Genomic DNA, 14,137 nt, shown 5'->3' on the forward strand with positions numbered 1-14,137 from the left:
CATGTCTTAAAATTTTCCTTGGACTATATTTGGGGCTAATTTTATTCTAATTCTCATTCTGCGTTATTATTCCAAGGCAGTGAGAGCAGATAATTAAATTAACTGGGACTTTGCAACTAATTTTCAGATTTTTTAGAACATATGCTGCCTTTCATTTTCTAATTTATTCAAACTTTGACTTGGCAAGTTATTTTCCCCTCCAAATTAACATAAGGATCAATTTCACAGAATAATAACATTTTAAGAAAACTGACTAGCATAGTATAGACGATCAGAAATAAATTAACATTTTTTGATTATGAATATTCCTGAACACCTGGAGAGCCAGATTTGAAATGGCAGGATAGCAGCCAACTACTGCCCCGTTTTTAAATCGGTGAGTTCACCATTAGGTCATGTCAGTCATCTGAAGAGTCAGGGTTTCATTCCTTAAGACATAACTTTTCCATGGCAACATCATTGCAACTGGATGCTTTTCCAGTTAGGGATCATGTTTGACTGCCTATAACAGAAACCTGTCTATTGGGGCTTAACCACATAGGGATAAATTTTATCACATAGCAAGAAAGTCCAGGGATGGTAATAAAGTGACTTCTCCAAACCATCCGAGTCCAGGCTCTCTACCGATCTCTGCTCAGATACCTTTAATTCAAGGCCTTCATTTCGATATTCAAAAGTTGGCAACTTCATGTCTAGAGATTGCATTCTTGCTCCATGTAGTTAAAAGAGTCAAGGACAAAAGACAAAAGAAAAAGGCTGGCAGTATCAGTTCCTTGGTCTGTTCAGGCTGCTCTGCCAGCATACAATATACCAGGAATTTATTTTTCACAAGTCTGGAGGCTGGAAAGTCTGACGTCAAAGCATGGCCACATTAGTCTGGTAAGGTTCCCATCCCTGACAGGCAGCCGTCTTCTCATTGCATCCTCCACGATGGAAGGGACAAACTCCAAGTCTTTTTCATAGGGCACAAATTTCATTCATTAAGTGTGAACCCTTTGTGGTATATGCTTCTACAAGAGGCCCTACTGCCTAATACCATCACATTAGGGGGTAGCATTTTAACATATAAATTTTGGGGGGAGCACACACTTAGCAGCCAGCTAAGTCAGTTCTCTTAAACAAACAAAAACAAAAATCATTTCCAGGAATAGCCAACTGGCTATTTCCACTGAAATCTCAATGGTGAGGACTGTATCAGATGACAATGACAACCCTTAACTCTTAAGTGAGGCCTCACTGTGAGTACATACAACTGGGAACACTGGAATACTGTCACACACTTGCACACAGATCACAGTTCTCTTAGAAAAGAAGGATGAGGAAACAAATACTAAGTAGGCAACTAGGAGCTTTTACATGGAAACTAAGTGTGACTTAGGCAAGAATTATTCAACCTAAACTCTACCTGTTTTTGGTATAAATTTTCCACTTTTAATCTACTTCCCAACATGTAGTAACTGTAATTACTGCTAGTCACAAATTTTGCTCAAAATACTAGCTCCATAATTTTTACATTCCTTTTATTCCACTGGTTTCTCAGTTGCCTAGTTCCAGTGTTCTCTGCAGTCACCATGCCTGAGCTGCTCACCAGCGTGGCTGCGTCTGTTACCATGTAATATTCATTCATTTCCCACACCTTTCTCTATCGGCCCCCTCATACCATCATCTCCTGTCCTTCTACTTTCCCCACTCCCTTACTCTCACTGAATCTGATCTCTGCCATCTTTGTGATTTGTGGGCATTCAAACTTCTAAGTCTGGCAAACAATCAGGTCCCTTCTAAATTTCTTTGCCACCTCCTTCCCCTGTCCTCACATCCCCATGTCATGAATCTGGTAATTGACAATTTTATCAGTGCACTCATTTTAGCAGTACACTCAATTATCCTCAAGTCCCCATTGACTTTCCACAGAGTATCACCAAGACCTTGTGTATAAGACCACGTATTTTGCTGTGTCCCAAGATAGTATGAATTCCTAGAAGCCACAGATGGTTGTATACAACCTCTGCCACCCTTATCCCCCATGCAAATAGGAAACAAAGAGTTGGGAGGCCTTAATTTTATATCACCACCATTCTACTAGGGAAGTGAAGCATACCTCTTTACATTCAGTGCATTATGTGTGTATGCAGGGGGGTGGGTAGGCCCTAGATCAACAATATTAATATTTTTGATCTCTGAAAAAATAAATATCTGATACTATTCACTAAGTATTGTTTATTATAATACAATAATTCAACTATAGAAAGCAGTAGTCTCTGAAATCTCAGCAATGTGTGGAATCTTTACCCTAGGGCACAGATACTATGTACTTCCTTCGCTGAACCTGCTGGATCTCAAGATTATGAAATATTACGGAAAGAAAGAAAAAATTCTGGGAATCAAGTAGTTCACCAATACATCTCACAGAAACAAAATGAACAATTGCTCAATGGAATAAAAGAGTCAAAAATCTCATAATAAAGAATAAACCTTTTGGCAATTAAAACTTACTATGACTTTTGGAGATATAAACTTCTTGAACTCTTACTCAGTGCTGGGGAATTCATTTTTGCTAGATATGCAGGACTCTGTTAACATAGGCTACCAGCCAGCACTTACATGAACTCTTTGTTATGATAAACTTTTTACTGCAATGGTGCATGTAGGAGGGATTTGACCTGCATATGCCCTGAGAATTCTTTTCCAGAATATAACTTACTTTGACAAGGCATTTAAAAACATGGGTATACTTTAAATAAAGATGCCTTCAGACTTCAGTATCCTGTGCCCTTTAAAATCACAACCACTCAAAGAAATAATTGTTTGATTTCAAAATAAAATAAGTATAAAGACATACTTACTAATGATATGAATAAAATAATTACTATTAACTAATCATAGTGTTTATTAGATATGATGCCAAAAATCGACGTTGAAGATCTCTTTCTTGGTACAAATGTTACCTGAAAACATACATACTTTTGTATATATCCTGTATGTTTACTTTTCAATTCTTATGAAGTTAGACCACAGGGACATCTAATTCTGTAATCTTATAGTTCTAAATCTGGACATAAGAGGAACAAGAATGTTCAACTAAAACTTCTTTAATATTATGCTTAAGATTTTAATAAAATGTAGTAAGAGTGGTATGTGAACTCTGAATGAGTTCTATATGAGCACTAAGAACAAGCAAAATTTACTGATTGGCACCAATTATGTAAAGGATGCTGCTGTAGGTGCTTCTTTGGCTTGGGCTTGAAGTGAGATGCTATATGTAGGTATAAATATGACTATAGATTCAAGAGATTCCATTATAACTCAAAACATGCGAAGCATCACAAAGCATCATGGGTGATGCATTCGTCACGTCTTAAGCTAGCTCTCATGTTACACACATGTGCATTTTATCTATGATAACATTAGCAACATTTTTATCTGGGTTAAAACTCCAGCATTAAAATCATTACTCATCATTTCTCACAAAATATTGACCCTTCCCACTCCCAGCAGCACCACAACACACCATTTTTGGAAATAAGAGAGATGGTGATAGAGTACTATATTCTGATCCTATAAACCTTTGAAAAACTTTGTTGGAATAATCAATACTGCTTTTAGTCAAATATTCCCAGCTTATCTTTTTCAGGTACCTGGTAGGATTCCTCCCTTCCTTTGAAATTCTCTATTCTGGGAATCGAATTTGACTTTTTAATTTGTTTTGGCCAGCAAAATGTGTGAAGTGCTGTTAGTAGCTGTAGAGAGAAGCTTTTAAAGCTAATTTGTAACTAATCATTCTCTCTCTCCCTCTGGCATGATAACAGGCACTATTAAAACACTGACCACACCATTAGTCTGGACCCTTTACTGACCACAATGAACAGAGACCTCTGCCAACCATGATATAAGAAGGTAGAAATAGAAATAAGGCATGACTGAGAAACAAACCTGCGTTATTTTAGGTCATGAAGACTTTTGCATTTTAATACTGCATCACACGTTAGCCTATCCTGATACAAGTGGGAATGTTAACTTACTGCTCTGGGACTGAACTGTCATGCAAAACCTGAGCCAACAATCACAGTCGAATATTAATTTAAGATCTATATTCCTTGTACTTATTCATTCAGGAAACATTGGAGGGTTAGGATAACATTGATACCTTTGCTAGACTTGGGAGTATAAAGATGAATTAGTTGTGGTCCTTGACCTCAGTAACCTTATATTCTAATGCGAATTTCTGAGATGTAATTAAATAAAATAATAAGAAATTTATTTTGCAGTGGGTTCCCATTAGTCTGATTTTGCAGGTAGTCAAGCTTTCCATGGCAACCATTGCTCTAAGGACATTATTCTAAGCTGAGAAAACACCCTTTGCAAAGAATGAAATTATAAAAAGCTATTTAGATTATGATGATAATCTTACTGCAGCTGAGGTGCATGTCTATATTAATTAGAATACGTATGTCCAAGGAGAGAGAAGAATTCCAAGTTGATTTTTATATTTTCCCCACTTTAGTTAGCAAAATAACAAAATATTTAGAGTTTGTGCTAAGCACCATCAGGGTAATTCCAATCTATAGCTTATATTGAGACAGGATTCCTGTAGAAATAATTCAAAAGCATATTTTCCCTTGTTATATTTATTATGGTTTCAGAAGAATTTGGATGTGCATGGCTGAATAACTTTACAGCTTAATTTATTGAATAGTTTTGAATATTTGAAAGTGTGTACTTTTCCCTTTATTCAGTTATGAGAACCGAATTTAGCATTTTGTAAAAAACTTGCAACAAAAAAAGTCTTTATTATCCTACACTGCCGCTTAACAAAGTCCATGTGGAAATTCTGCTTGATACCAGGTGGCCTGTCTTCTCAGGAAGTGCATTTTCACAAAAAGGGGTTGTCAGGAAAAGGTGTCATATATTCATTGGGTAGCTTTATTGTATTTAATTTTTTTCTTTATTTTTATTCAAACCGTATTTTAGGAAATAAATCAAAATATGCTAGGATTTTTTTTTTTTTTTCTTCTTCTCACACATGTGAAATCCTCAGCCACATCACTTTCTGGTTTTCCTGCTCTTGTAAAAAATGTCTATTGGGTTGCTTAGACTCTTGTCACTTCTAACAGCTAATAAAAATGTCCACACCAAAGAATCCATCCACAGGCCAACTTTTTGTATCAATTTTGTGTTTATGTTTTAGGAAGTTTCAGTTCAGTTATTGTGTGTTGTAGGAAGATGGTAGGAAATAGAACACTATGTCATGGTACCATTTTTCTCAGTACACTATATATAAATTGTGGTGGATATACAAATTGAATCACATCTAGAATAAAGCTATAGCCAACTTCCACTTCCTCAGCAATCACAGCAATATGTTATAAACTCTCCCGCATGTGGTATTAAACGCTCTATTTTGAGTATCTCTGTGATTGCAACTTTTCTTTAGATCTGAAGAAGACATTTAAATTTCCAATTGCTGGCTTCACTTAAAATTGGTTTTCATTTATCCTGATCTGTATGCCTGATCCGATGCAACTACCATGGTGACATAGAACTCTTTTTCTGGTCTTGATTCCTTTTACATATGGTTCACTAGCTCTTGCCTACAAGTCTGTCTTAAAACACTCATTTTTTTTCCTACTTACTCTGTTTTGTTTAGTTCTGTTTGGGTTTGTTTAGGGAGAGAGGGTCTCATTCTGTCTCCCAGGCTGGAGTCCGTGGTGCAAACATAGCTCACTGCAGCCTGGAACTCTTGGACTCAAGCAGGACTCAACTCCTGCCTGAGCCTCCCTGAGTGCTGGGACTACAGATATGCCCTACCATGTACGGCTCCTACCTACTGCGTACCCATTTGGTCCAGAACTGCTTAATGTTCTTCATTTCTAAGAGCATTTTATGATTAGACATACTTGGATAAAAAATTATTGGAGTCTCAGGTAGTACATGTTTAAACAAAAAATCTATGTATATTAATCCATGCTTCTCAAACATTAATGTGCAGGAACCAACTGGGGTGTTTCTAAAATTCAGACTCTGCAAATCTGACTAGCTCCCAGGTGATGTCACTGCTGACCATCCAGACCATGCTTTGAGTAGAAACGTGTTACTCTAGCAATATCGGACATCACCTGGGAATGATATAATCAATTATTGAAAATATTTACTCAACATTAACTACAACTGAAACAGCAAGCATTGCACTGCACTGGATTCTAATGATTAACTAGTGAGCAAAACAATCAAGATCCTTGAATCTACAACTCACCTTCCAGTGGATAATTGAGTAATAATATAAAATTTTAAAATATTTGATAAGGTAAATGAGGAAAATATCATCAGCACTACAGAACAAGTGGGAAAAATGTAGCTTACTTACTATGTTTCGGGAAGAACCAATTTTCTGAGGAAGTAGCAACTAAACAGTAAATTGAAGAAAGTTAAAGGAGTCAATCCTGCAGAGTGGAAGAAAACAGCCTCCAGAGAAATTAGTTAGTACGAAGACTAATCTAGCAAGATTTAGGGAATTTAAAGTATAGAAAGAGGAGAGCAGCACAGCTGAAGTACAGCAAGTGTTGGGAGACTGAAGGCCAATCCTGAAGGGCCCTTTAATCATGGTAAGACCTTTAGACTTTGGATGTTTTATAGTTCTAAGATTAATGAAAACTTATTCAAGGAGCATTTAGTTATTTCAGTGGAAATGGGCAAGATCTTTAATTTGTGGGGAACATATTAGAGAAGAACAAAAGTATAGGTATGAAAACTATTCAGAAAATAGTTATAGATAACTAACTGCTAGTAGTAAAGATGGTGGTGGGAGTGATACTAGTAGTAGTTGTTGTTTGTTGTAGAATAGTAGAGATCAACAATGATTATGATTCATTGAACCCAAAGAGAGTAAGAGAGTCCAAGATGTATTTTTGAGGTAAGATGACTTGTGATGTGGAAGATAGAGAAGGAATAATAGAGAACACCTATGTGTTTGCCTTGAGCGACTGGGTGGCTAACAGCACTATTTGCTGATGTATGGATCATGGGTTCAACAGATTTGAGGAAAAAGGCATACATACATTTCACTGTAGACATGTAGAGATGGTAAATAGCTGACTAGTCATACAAGTCTGGAGCTTAAGGACAAGTTCAGGCCATTGATAGAAACTTAGGAATCATTAGCCATAGGGCTGAATGTGTTATCTGGGGAGAAAGGACAGAATTAATGAAGAAGAACAAATTTTAGGGTATTCAAAATTGAGACGTCCAGAGATATCCAAGATATTTCTTGCAAAGAATACCTACATGGAGAAAACACAGTGGGACTGGTAGAAAAAGGAAAAAAAAAAAAAAAAAAAAAAAAAAAAACCAGAAAAGAGTCACCAAAGCCAAAAAAAAAAAAAAAAAAAGCAAAATTTTAAGGAGTAAATTGTAGACAAATCGGAAAAAAGGAACATATATAAAAAGGTATGTGTATTGGACTAGGAAATGTGAAGCAGCTTCATTAGCATAATGGGGAAGTAATTCTTTTAGTTTACACATAACTTTTGAATACCAATATGTGCCAGATATTATTACGGGTGTTGGGAATTTTTTGGTAGAGAAAAACAATCCTTACTTTTGTGAGAATTTATGCAAATGAGGCAGATTTTAAAAAATGACAAAGGTAGGAATGACGGTGACATGTTAGGGGAACCACTATACCTGGGCCACAGTGAACAAAATAGGGACTGTTTTAAGAGAAAGTATAAGACAGGATTAAGGAATAGATTGCCTAGGGCATCAAAGGGCATAGCCATAAAGTATCCAAGTTTTTTTTTCCATGGGCAAGAGAAGATTTTAGGGAGTTATAATTATTTATTTTTCTCCATGGGTAAAATCCTATTTGATTTTTGTATTGAAGAGATGAGGAAATGGAGACCACAAGTACTATAAACTTGCTTAAGATATTGTTTGTGTGGGTATGGCAGTAACTAACACATGTTGAGTGCTTATCAAGTGCCAGGCACTATTTTAAGTGCTTTACACAGAATTGATTTAACACTCACAATAACCAAATGAGTAGGAGCCTTACTTTTCTTGCAGATGAGGAAAGCACAAACAGAGGATTCAGAATAAAAGTGGCCTATTTGTGTTAGTTGGTTTTGGGCTTTGTTCTTTAATAGAAATAAAGCTTGTATTTTAATAAAAGTAAAACAAAGAATTTGGACATAAAGGCAAGCAGGTTTATTTCTTTAGTGGGAAACTTCTCCATTAATGGTGTCTATTTGCAAGGTATTTCATGAGCTGAGGAAGAAGGAGCAGGGAAGGGTGACGGTTAAAAATGAGCAGGGTGGGAGAGAGGGATAGCTAGGCTCTGGTAATTGCTGGAAATGTGAGGGTAAACAACTATCTTTTGTCAAAAGATTATCTTTTACATTTAAATATACAATCTCTCTGGATTAAATTTTTTTCTCATATGTTGTAAGGTTGGAGTCAGCATTTATTATTTTTCATGTAGAAATGAAATCAACCCTGCACCATTTATTACAATGATTACCTTTTCCCCACTGCACTGCAGTGTCACCTTCTCAATCATCAATTAACCTTATGTGTGCAGCCATGTTTCTGGACCCTCTACTCGATTGGTTAGTTGAGAACCTTTGTTTTTACCAAGATTTTTATTCTATATAATGAAGTCTCAAGTAATACCTGTAGGCATACCCTTGGGACTAACAGGAACTTTATTGAGTGTGAGTTTCAAATATCCATGTATGAAATAGAATGCCTACCCATTAGCTTCTCCAAACATACTGTGAACTGGATAGTAATTATTATCGTGTGATGGAATTGATCGGTACATAAAACAAACCTTGCATGCCTAAAAACAATATATGGGAATGTTCAATTACAGAAATAACAAGATTACTAATCCCTTCAATACCCCATTGCAAATGCACAAACACTTAAGAATTAAGACTTTTTCAAACGAAGGGATCAACAAAGTAAATATCCATTAAATTACTCTGAGTTTAAAGCCATCAGTAAAATAAACAATACATTACAACACAAATTTTACACAAATTAATACAAAAAATTACCGTCTCATGTTTGCTTTCAAACTACAAAACTGTAAGGAAAATCTTTTATCACTCTCCCTATCTGGAACTATGTCAAGTATTATTTGACATATTTTAACTATAACTAAATTTAATGTCTTGAACAACTTAGTTACATTTATATAGTATGTTGAGATATCCTAGTGATTCCAGATTAGGACTTTGGAATCTTGGAATGTTGACTATTTCTTTTCCTACTTAAATTCTATCTCACTTTGTTTTTATCTTCATAAGTTACTCTGCAGATTATATTGCATTAAAGATCTGACCTAAAAACTCAACGATAAAGTTCTATAGAATCAAAGAAAGACTACTGTGAACAGGTTTTTAAAAATGGGAATAAATAGAGAATCACAGTAAAAATAAACTTTTAGTTCAGAAACATGATTTTATTAAATGAAACATTTATTTGAGATAGAGATATCAATGCTTTTGATAAGATGACGTGGCGTGTCTTTCTGGTTAGTCAAGCTTGCTGGAGAGTGGATTTGGAGGGTAAGTGAACTTAACAAGGATCTCTCTCCTCTTCAAAGTCCTGACCCCAAAGCAAATGAGGACAGTCTCATATATCCTCCATTTCTGTTGCTGCATTCACCGATGCAGCATAGTATTGGAAAACTGTCCTTTAAATCACTGATTACATAAAATTAACTGCATTTTTAAGCATGATCTTCATTTCACTCTGGGCAATAATTTTCTTTAAAATAAACTTTCCTTTTAAAATGAAATTAAGCCTGACAATATGAGAAGGAGTAAAATTAACAACTTTTACTATTGGTTTCCTCTTCCTAAATACCAAATTTCAATCATAGAGACTATATGCTAAATATGCTTTAAAAACATTCTAGTTCCATATTTCTCTAATATGTAAATATTTTAATAGTAATTGTGAAATTTCTTTGGTTCAATGAAAAAAGATAAAGAAAGAACAGACAATGACCTCTCTCCTTATTTCTCATCAACATAGGATTTCTTTTATTTCCTGTGTCTGCCTCTGCAGTTAACCTTCAGACCACTTTATCTTTAACTTTATCATTTTTTAAAATTTTACTTTTTTGAGATGGAGTTTTGCTCCTGTTGCCCAAGCTGGAGTGCCATGGTGCAGTCTCGGCTCACTGCCGGGTTCAAGTGATTCTCCTGCCTCAGCCTTCTGAGTAGCTGGGATTACAGGAACATGCAACCACGCCCAGCTAATTTTTTGTATTTTAGTAGAGATGGGGTTTCATCAGGTTGGCAAGGCTGGTCTCAAACTCCTGACCTCAAGTGATCCACCCACCTTGACCTCCCAAAGTGCAGTGATTACAGGTGTGAGCCACCGTGCCCAGCCTCAGATCACTTTAATCAGATATTATGAATAAGACAGTTATTCAGAAACATAAAAAGCAGAGTATATTACCAGTTTTCTTAACTTCTAGAGATCACTTGACTTCTTTTTTCATAAGTGGAGACCTGGGAGTCAAGGACCACCCTTCCCAAGCCCAGCATCCCATTCTGCTCCTTCATTCTAATCACTTCAAGTGAAACTCATTTGTTCACAAAACCTGGTTGTCATATTTCCTAGATAATTTGCAAATATTATTTCTATAGGTATGATATGATAGAAGAGTTCCACAATTTCTTTCCTTTCTTTTTTTTTTTTTTTCTGGTCAGAAACAGTTTATGTGCTTCAGTTTGGTCATTTAGATAAAATATCAGTATGATATGTCAAATTGTCTAGGCTGTGGTGCCCAGTTGTTTGGTCAAACACCAGTGTAGATGTTGCTGTGAAGGTATATTTTAGATAGAATTAATATTTAAATCCATAGGCTTTGAATAAAGCACATTGCCTTTCGTAGTGTGAGTGGGCCTCATCCAATCAATCGAGGGCCTTAAGAACAAAGAATGAGGTTTCCCAAAGAGGGAATTTTCCTCAAGAGTTCAAATGGAAACTCTGCCTGAGTTTCCAGCCTGCTTTTCCACAGACTTCAGACCCAAAACTGTAATCACGATTCTTATCTTAATTTCCAGCTTATCAGTTTGCCTTACAATTTACATACTTGCCTGCTTCCACAAGTATGAGAGCCAATTACCTACAATAAATCTACGTCTATAAATCTGTCTGTCTGTCTGTCTCCATCTCTCCCTGTGTGAGCTATTTTTCTGGAAAACTCTGACTAATAAAACTACTACCATCAGATTTGAATGCACTAATAGCATTAGGTTTAGGAGGTTCAAGACATGGAGACAGAGAGAGATTTTGAGACCCTTAGAGTATGAGAGTATCCTTGGTGTTGCCTCCTAAAAGTGGCCACACACATCAACTCTGTATGAGTCTCAGTTTAATTGTCAAAGTTCTAGAAGTGTTTTGGGGAAAAAAATACATGCAACAACAGTAACAACAAAAATGTTGCTGTTACATAATTTTAGTGGTTTATTCTTATTTATGTTTTCTTAATATTCACTAAAAGCTATTTAAATTTAAAGAAACAAAATACCAGTATCTTTGCTGCAGCTAATCATCTGGTTTCAAGTATTTACCATAAAGAACAAGGAAGAATTGGATAATGAGTAATTTCACTCACTTTTCTCAGAAATTATACACAGACTATAGTATTAAATAATTCAACTAGATTTATTGAGTAGCAACCATCTTCTAGGCATTCTCTTAGGCAATAGGGATAAAATCACCAATAATGTTTACATTATTAAGATCATTTTTGTCACAAGTTTAGTTCTCTAGGAAACAAGCACTGAGAAAAGGTGGGAGTAAAACTTTTATAAGGAAATCACACATGTGAAGAAAAAGAGATGTATATTGTGAGGTTTTTCCTGATAAACAGAATCAAGAGTGTATTGGTCTGTTTTCACACTGCTATAAAGAACTACTCAAGACTAGGCAATTTATAAAGAAAAGAGGTTTAATTGGCTCATAGTTCCACATGGCTTATGAGGCCTCAGGAAACTTACAATCATGGCGGAAGGGGAAATAAGGCATGTTTTACATGGTGGCAGGATAGAGAGAGAAAGTTCCACACCTTTAAACCATCAAATATTAAGAGAACCCACTCACTATCATGAGAACATGTAGGGAAATCACCCCCATGATCCAATCACCTCACACCAGGTCCCTCCCTTGATACACAGGGATTATAACTTGAAATGGGATTTGGGTGATGACACACAGAAAAATTATATTATCTGCCTCTGGCCCCTTTCAAACCTCATGTTCTTTTAACATTTCATTTCAAAGCCAATCATGGCTTCCCAATAGTACCCTAAAGTCTTAGCTTATTCCAGCATTAACTCAAAAGTCCAAGTCCAAAGTCTCATTTGACACAAGGCAAGTCCCTTCTAACTAGGAGCCTGTAAAATGGAAAACAAGTTAGTTACTTCCAAGATACAATGGAGGTACAGGCATTGGGTAAATGTTCCTGTTCCAAATGAGAGAAATTGGCCAAAACAAAGAGGCCCAAGCAAGTCCAAAAAACAATGGGGCAGTCATTAAATTTTAAAGCTCTGAAATGATTTCCTTTGACTCCATATTTCACATCCAGGGCACACTGATGCAAGAGGCGGCCTCTCAAGGCCTTGGACAGCTCCACTTCTGTGGTTCTGCAGGGTACAGTCCCTGTGGCAGTTTTCATGGGCTGGTGTGGAGTGTCTGTGGCTTTTTCAAGTGCACAGTGCAAGCTGTCAATAGATCTACCATTCCGGGATCTGGAGGATGGTGGCCTTCTCACAGCCCCACTAGGCAGTGCCCCAGTGAGGACTCTGTGTGTGGGCCCCAACCCCACATTTTCCCTCTGCATTGCCCTAGTAGAGGTTCTCCATGAGGGTTCCACCCCTGCAGCAGACTTCTGAAGTTAACTCTCACTCCTGAAGTGTCCTAATAAAAGCTCCAGTAACCATTACCTGTAAGGCTAGAAATGTTGCACTTTTCCATTTATGGCTGGAATTAGGTGAAGCAGTACCATAAGTCACCCAAGCTCTGTACACATTGCTCCCTGTATCCACTGTGAAACAGCAGCACTACCTTCTCCTGGGATGATCAGGTTTAATTGCCTCTGAAAAGTTGGTAATTTATTTTCTTGCCTACTGATGCCTAAAGTGCTCGGGTGGCATCACTAGCTTTGCAGTAATTTGAATATCTTGCTGTGTCCTGGTAAGAGTGTACCTCAGTTGGGGACCAAAACCAGGCTCTCTGATACTGAAGCATCCAAAATTGAAGGGATGGGAAGCACAAAGTATCCAGAAAGTCACTGAGAGTAATGGTAAGCAGGCCTCTTCTGCTTCTATGCCTTGGTTCCCAAATCTATGCATTCTTCCTTTTGAGGACGTAGTGCCATATAGTGGTCTCTGATTTAATGTCTACGTGCATCCTGGAAAGTAGTACCTCATCCTCCCAAAGCATTGCCTCTGAGTTATCACTTCAGCTTCACCTTCAGCAGACACTCAAAATGCCTGTAGTTTCTGGGTGGTACAGAATACAAGATAATCAATAAATCACTTGGTGATGAGTCCATCCTGACATCTCTTCTATTGTGATGTTTTTGTTTGTTTTATATTTTACTTTTACTGATTGGATGCTGTATTGTATGAGATTCCATGTCTTTGAATCAGGATTTCTGTAAGACCTTGGATTATGATATTGGAGGTCTTACGGATTGGAAGGAAAAACTTGAGCCTAAAATAAATCTTTATTCTTAGAGAACAAACCAATGGCCCTTCTGGGACAGAAGAGGAAAATGTAGTCAAATTGTCATCAACTGGCCAGTGTGTTTAATTGAGTGTCACAGAGCTATTATGTTGTTGGCCACAGTGGCAGTAATGGCTAGAGGGGCCCTGATAAGTGGGAATCTGTGTTATTGAGCCATACATGCTCATTCATGTGCCAATCATCTCAGCATTGGGGTAAATTCTAGCAAACTCTGGCTGACACCAATGGACTGAGTCATTTTGACCAATTGGCTCCTTTGTGCTGCTTCTGTGGCGGGTGTATTCTGGTGAGAATTAGCCTGTAATACAAACTTCTTCACACTTTCTAACCACTCTCCCATGCCCATGCATGTGTCTCTACCAACGGTCCC

The sequence above is a fragment of the Macaca nemestrina genome, chromosome 2 (assembly GCF_043159975.1).
Source record: "Macaca nemestrina isolate mMacNem1 chromosome 2, mMacNem.hap1, whole genome shotgun sequence".
Taxonomy (NCBI): domain Eukaryota; kingdom Metazoa; phylum Chordata; class Mammalia; order Primates; family Cercopithecidae; genus Macaca; species Macaca nemestrina.